At 40.0% G+C, this 7,182-nt stretch overlaps 1 protein-coding gene and 1 pseudogene across 2 annotated transcripts in view; one reads left to right on the forward strand and one right to left on the reverse strand.

Moving 5' to 3' along the window:
- Nucleotides 1-7,182, reverse strand: part of NSMCE2 (NSE2 (MMS21) homolog, SMC5-SMC6 complex SUMO ligase) — a 201,749-nt gene that overhangs the window by 50,517 nt on the left and 144,050 nt on the right. The window lies entirely within an intron of this gene.
- Nucleotides 3,614-3,732, forward strand: LOC112483604 (annotated as a pseudogene).

Consider the following 7,182-nt stretch of genomic DNA (forward strand, 5'->3'; position numbering starts at 1 on the left):
CATTCTTTAAGGCTGTCTTAGCACTCTGTCCCTCAAGCCGTCTCAGACAAGCCCCACCTCACTCTCTTGCCTCCCTCCCCCAGGCTAGATTCCGTGACCTCCTCAATACTCCCAAAGCACTCTGTACCCGCCTCCACCGCAATGCCTGCTGACCTGCACTGGGACCACCTGTTCTCCCCTCCCCTACGGAGTGCACATTTGAGTGCAGAGACAAGGTCTGTCACATGTTTGTGTCTTCAGTGCCTCATGAATAAGAGGTGTTCAGTAAATGACTGTTGAATGGAACAGTACCACCCTACTGGCATACCACAACTTCTTAGATCTCAGAATCTGCCTTGTCATCTTTGATCTGGCTCAGACTCAGATCTAAATGACACAGCCTCTGACATGACCTGGTTCCAGTTCAAGAAAGCCAAAATTATGTGGTCAAAAGAATAGTCTTCAAACTACATAACAGGCTCTTGCCATCCACTTAAAAGTCCTCCAGCTCGTCTCAATGAAATTAATTACCCCCAATTCTCATTACATAAATGTATTATTAAAAGAGTCACTACATTTTCCATAGGTATCTTCCCCTCTCTTTCAAAAGGCAGCACAAAAATAAATGGTTTCTTCATGATTTAGCCAACACATTTGCTGTACCAACCAGAATATGTAAAACCTCTTGAGTGCTACTGTGTACAGATTTTAAAACACAAAATGTTTGTAGGCAATGCTAATAATATTTTCAAGGCTTCACTTTCAGAATAGTTCATTGAGTCACTGTAAAGGAACTATCAAATGCAGGGGAAAATAACATTCCTTTTTACTAGTATCAGGCTATTCATGAAATGTGCTGCTTTGAGTATGCATACAGATAAATATTTCGGCAATAAATGGGGCGAGGAAGTGCATTTTAAATATATGAGGAACAACTCCCTATGGGACTATGAAGTCAGACTCTTTAATATCGACCAAAACTTAATCCTATCAATGCTGACTAATGCTGAACTGAATTGTGAAGTTATCGAGAAGATTAATAATAAAAAAAAAACCCACTCTGCTTATTCTGAAGCAATGTTGACATGAGCCTCAAATCGGTGACAACAAACCACATACCACAAAGTATTTAAATGAATCAGAAGTTCCGGGTGGGGCCTAAATGTAAAACACACACGCACACACTCAACAACAGAAAAGCTAAACCCATAGATGTCAAGACCACTGATCACGTTCAATGGTATTCCATTTCATTCTTATAACGACCTTACCCATTTTACAGATGAGAAAAATGAAGTGAAGGCGTTTCAGAGAACCTCCCCCTAAGGCTAAGTCGTAGGGTCCAGTGGCAGGATTTGGGGCTGAGAGGGGTCTGAGGCCACACTGTCTGATTTAGAATGCTGGCTCTGACACCTACTGGCTGGGTGGTTTTGAGCAAGTTTCTTAATTCTGTGTCTCAACCTTCTCTTCTGTAAAATGGAGATGTTAGCAGTAGATACTTCAGAGGGCTGTGGTTAGGATTAATGAGTTAACTTTTATAAAGTGCTTGCTACAGTGCTTGGTATACAGTCAGCATTCTTTTTGCTCTCATCTGACTTCAAAGCCCACATCAAGGGTTAATGTTATGAAGCATACAGATTAATACTCTGAAACATTTCATAATTGCTTTGCATATTATAAGTAACAAATATATGTTAATTAAGATAGTCCACCCCAGTTTTCACTGTTTCATTCCTGAAGAAGAGTTAGTGCTGAAAAGCAGGCATCAAAGACCACAGAACTTGGCTCCACAAAGGAAATGATCGCCACCATTTAGAACTACCTGAAAAGGGAGGGGTCTGCCTGTCCCAGGTGGGGCCTCGATCAAGGATGACTCCTTAGCGGAGACCGCACAGAACAGGTCAGAAGTGCTACCTTGTGAGGGAGGGGCAGGACTGGACGAGATAAGCCCCAGGTTTATCATTCGTGATTCCACATTTTATGCTGGAGACTATTATTGCCTTAAAGAGCTACTTTTTGGCCGGGTATTTTTATAGGAATGTGACTTTAGTTACATCATACTCAGACACTTACCTTGACTAAAAAGTATGAAAGGTATGAAATAAAGGCTGTTAAAAATGGGTGTGTAGGGGGTGTGTGTAAGTGTGTGTGTGTGTGTCTGTGTGTGAGAGAGAGAGCCTGAGAATGAGATGTTAATTCATTGATTTTAGGATATCTCGTAGTAAAATGGCCCAGCACAGTGATTACAGTAATTTAATTGAATAAGTGATGATGAATAACTTTACGCTTATAATGAGAATACAAATACTTCCTGAATTTCTAAATATACTTTTTCTTTTTTTCTGTGCAGAAAAGGTAATCAAAAGTCCTTGGTTTTCTGAAGGGAAACTGGTATAAGTAGTTTGCTTTTTTATTCTAATTTCTTAAAAGAACAAGTAAAATTGCTGATCCACTTTAGTTCCGTGAAAGATACATCTTGGCCACTTTCCTACAGGAATAACCAGCCTTGCGCTGACTTGTCCTTAGCAGTTACCACCTCATGTTTGCATACAAAAATATGATGGAGGGGAAGGAAATCTTCAAAGCTTTGATTAAAAACTACCATGATAAAAACAAAAACACTTGATTACAGCAAAACTCGTCAATTTGCTTCCGTATTCGAGGTAGGCCATCTATCGCTCATTTATTTGTTCACATTCTCTTTCTCTCTTACAGGCCCCTCACCACTTCTATGACGTGCTGTGGTAGAGGAAAGTGGGGCTATAATGCTCCTTAAATATGCCATGAACACGGGGGAAGCTGTTTGTTAGGGAGCTGAGGGTGCAAGCTCCGGATAAGGCAAGCACGAATTTCATTAAATCTTAGTTTGTGAAGTGGGGATCGCACCTCACAGTACCTATTTCAGAGGGCTGTGGAAAGAATTAAATGAGATCACTGAATCAATGCTCGGCGAATGATAGTTATTATTATTTTTTATTATTATTACTCAAGGACTAATCATTTGCAAAAATAAGGATCTAAGCTATAATTCCTACTAATACATTATTAAATAGAATTTAGGTCTTCGATAGCTCTAAAGGCACATGGCTCAGGGTCATACAGCAGTTTAAGGATCTTCATTAGAGGCAACAACTATCGCTGGGCCACAGTATGCTTAAGTTTTAGCCAAAATGATATTTTAGTTAATAGGTCAAAACAGGATTTACTAAAGCTAAAAACAAACAAAACAAAACCAAAAACATACCAAACAAACCCAGCTCTTTAAATACATAAAGCTATTGCTTCCCTTTACTTTGGGGGAGACAAAAATTCAAGCTCTGACGAATAACTTAGCTGACACTCCCCCGCCCTCAACTAAGCTACTTTAATGCATATTAAAAGTTAAGGAACAAATAAGGCAGAGTGTATGGTGATACATTATGAAGGGATTAATCGTCCACTCTAAGTCCTTTCTCCTTCCTTCCTCTGTCCCTCCCAGACCTTCTCAGAGCTAAGTGCAGCCAGGCAGGCAGAGCCTAAGTGGGACAATCTACAGCTGTGAGGTCCCCTCTATGGGTCAGGGAGGTCTACCTTTAGGGTCTCTTTTTGAGGATACTTTCTGAACGATCCCAAGACCTCTAAAGAAAGCATCCTAGTCTACGGCCATGCCACCCTGAACAAGCCCGATCCCGTCTGATCTCGGAAGCTAAGCAGAGTCGGGCCTGGTTAGTACGTGGATTAGAGACCACCTAGGAAGACCAGGTGCTGTAGGCATAAAAAATAAAAAAAGAAAGGATTTTAAGTTGACAAGGTCCTTGCAATCTGTGAGGTCAACCAAGGGTTGCCCCGCCTTAAAAAAAAAAAAAAAAGAAGGAAAAAAAAGAAAGCATCCTTTGAATCCTAACCAACTTTTGATTTTCTTTCCTCACCAAATGGCTTTTGTGGAGGCTCTTTTAACATATCTGCTCGCTGGCGAAATCAAGGTGGTGAGGCTCTGACACCTAAGCCCCATGTCTTTTTCTTTCTTTGACAGAAACACAAAGATAACCACACTAGGAGCTTCCACAAAGTAGAGACGAAGATACAGGTGTTACGGAATCCAGTCTAGGTACATGAGCAGAGGGCAAAAAGTCACAGTGCTTTTACTGGGAACAAGGGTTATGGAGGTAAACCAAAGCCACAAACAGGTATCTTCCCTTCTTCTTCAGCAACACGACATTCAAGAAAGTCCAACCTATTTTAAGTAGTTTCAGGTGACAGATTATTGGCCACCAATGAGACAAAGACTGATGGGTAACGGAGGAAGAAAAGCTCACGGTGCTGTGAACCACTGCTAATCTCAACTGATAAAACTAGAAGAGACATGCAATGCATCTCTACTTTCAAGTGCTTACTGGATGACATCGCGCTGTGGATTTAATCAAAGTGTTGTCTCGATTATCTGGTAAATGTCACATAACAGTACTTGAGCACCTTAGATAAAGGCCTCAGAACACTGTGAATGAATTCATATTGCAAAACAAATTTCCCAGATGAGGGCATAATCTTAACTCCATGCCATTTTCCTTTGTATTCTTTCGGGCATAACTCTAACCCCATAAATGACATTTGTCTTGTATAGAACTATGGTTTTGTTTTAGAATGTCAATCCAGTAATGTAAGACAGTTTCCATTATGCACATAGGAAAATATCAGATTAAAGCTTTTGACTTAGGTTGGTAACATAAATATCACAATATCAGTCCATCAGGGAAATGCACAGTGAAACAATGAGACACCACCTCACACCCACTAGGATGGCTACAATCAAAGAGACAGATAATAACAAGTGTCGGCGAGGACGTGGAGCAATTGGAACCCTCACACACTGCTGGTGGGAATGTAAAATGGCGCAGTCGCTTTGGAAAACAGTCTGGCAGTTCCTAAAAAGGATAAACATAGAGTTACCACATGACCCGGCAATTATACTCCCAGACAAATGCCATGAGAAATGAAAATGAAAATATATGTCCACTTGTACACGAATGTTCACAGCAGCATTGTTCGTAACAGCCAAAAGATAGACACAACCCCCATGACCAGCGACTGATGAATAGATAAATAAAATGTGGTAAAACCACACGATGGAATATTATTTAGCACTAAAAAGAATGACGTTCTGATACATGCTACAACATGGATGAACTCTGAGAGCATGATGCTAAGTGAAAGAAGGCAGTCACAAAAGGCCACATATGCATATTTATAAGAAATGCCCAGGACAGACAAATCTATGTAGACAGAAAATAGACTAGTTGTTGCCTAGAGCTTGGGGGCTTAGTGGAAAACAGAAAGAGGATGCTAATGGATACTGGGTTTCTTTTTTGAAAATGTTCTAAAATTGACTGTGGTGATGATTATATAACTCTGGGAATATACTAAAAATCATTGCATTGTGCACTTTAAAAAGGTCAGTTGTACGGTATGTGAATTATATCTCAATAAAGCTGTTATAAAAAAGAATATTAACACATTAGAGAGAAGGACATATGATGGTCCGACTACAGAAAGGATCACTTCTTCAGGGACCCTAGTGCCATCCTTTTCCACAACATCCACAGGGACTTCATTGAATCATCTATCTGCTAAAGGCCGAAGACCTAAAGAATAGCTTCTAAAAGTTTCAGCAACCTCACTAATGTTTAAAGTAATCCTGCTACTTCTCTTAATCCATATCCTTAAGGATTGAGATTTCCTCCTGTGTGCATTCCCTACATTCATCAGCATGGAGCTTCCCACATAGTAGATAGATGCTGTTAACATCTGCTGAATTAAATTCAAATACATTTAAAAAATAACCAGTTGGAGTCAGTAAATAAAAGTCAAACCAAAAAGTTTGCTTTGTTTAAGGAAAGCTGATCAGCTACTCTACAGCTATTTGCTGAACTAAATCGGGCATCTGAAATGCAATTAAGACCCTAAATATTAGTCAGTCCTGGCTATAACAGTAAAATTCATGCTCTTCCACTGCTGGGTCTGTATCTCCCTTGATAAAATCTGAAACTTCCGATGTCAATTCATAGATGAATCCCTGAGAGTACCAGGTGGGGAGGCATTCTCCTTTTCTGATATTTAATGTCAGGAAGTCCCCAGGTGGTCTATTGTGGGTGTTGTTTGTTTTGTTTTGATTTGTTTTCCATATACTATAGCTTGATGTTCAAGAAGATGAGCTTTGGAGCTAGTCTGCCTGGGTTTATAATTGAGCTCTGCCACTTATTAGTAGCTGTTTAATCTCGTTGGCTCAAGTTATCTGACATCCCTGTACCAAAGTTTCATCATTTGGGAAGAAGAAGAATAATACATGCCACAGGGGTTTCTGTGAGGATGTAAAGTACCTAAGTAGCTAGAAGGGTGCCTGGAATATAGTTAGACGCTCAACAGTGTAAGCTATTATTAGAGTAGAATTTAAATTTGCAGAATCCCTGAATAGAACTCACGAATAGCTACTGTTATCATGGAGAGAAACATATAGTTCAGATATAAACCAGGCCCGCTGGGACAGGTCAAAGTAAAACTGTAGAATTATATTCTTTCCTAAATTCCTGGTTGGGAAATGCTACTCCAGACTAAAGGAGGTTTTCAATAAGTATGACCTGCCAACATTTAAATTTTGTTTTACATGTTGTAGAACCCTCCTGGAGGACAGGATGGTATTCTTTGAGATGTATGCCACAATCATAGTTGTGTTTTGGAAGGGAAGACAAGAACTACTCTCGTTGTGATTAGATACCAGTACTTTTCAGAATCTGTATGCCCTTAGTTTCCTTCTGAATTTTCTACCACTGACAGGGACTCACAGGTGGTCTGTAAAAGCCGACAACACTATCAGTGGTAAGAAGCCTTCTGAGTGACAGTTCCTACATTCCTATTTTAGTGAAAAGATAATTTGTTTGAAACAATTTCATATTTTCTCAATGAAAATCTTTTGAAGCTATAAAGGGATTTTTTATAATATTTTCCTTTCCACGTTTTCCACAGTTTCTCAAATCTACATATTGCTAGCGTGGCAGATACTGAGACTACTCGCCAATGTCCACAATCTCCTCTTTCTCTAGATTCCCCAACTACACATTTTTCAGGCCTTCCTTGTAGGCAGGTGTGGTACACATGACGGAGTCCTGGCCAATGAAATGTGGGTGGAAGCGATGTGCACTTCCTGGTCTAGACCTGGCCCAATCTTACTCT

The sequence above is a fragment of the Pteropus alecto genome, unplaced genomic scaffold (assembly GCF_000325575.1).
Source record: "Pteropus alecto unplaced genomic scaffold, ASM32557v1 scaffold164, whole genome shotgun sequence".
Taxonomy (NCBI): domain Eukaryota; kingdom Metazoa; phylum Chordata; class Mammalia; order Chiroptera; family Pteropodidae; genus Pteropus; species Pteropus alecto.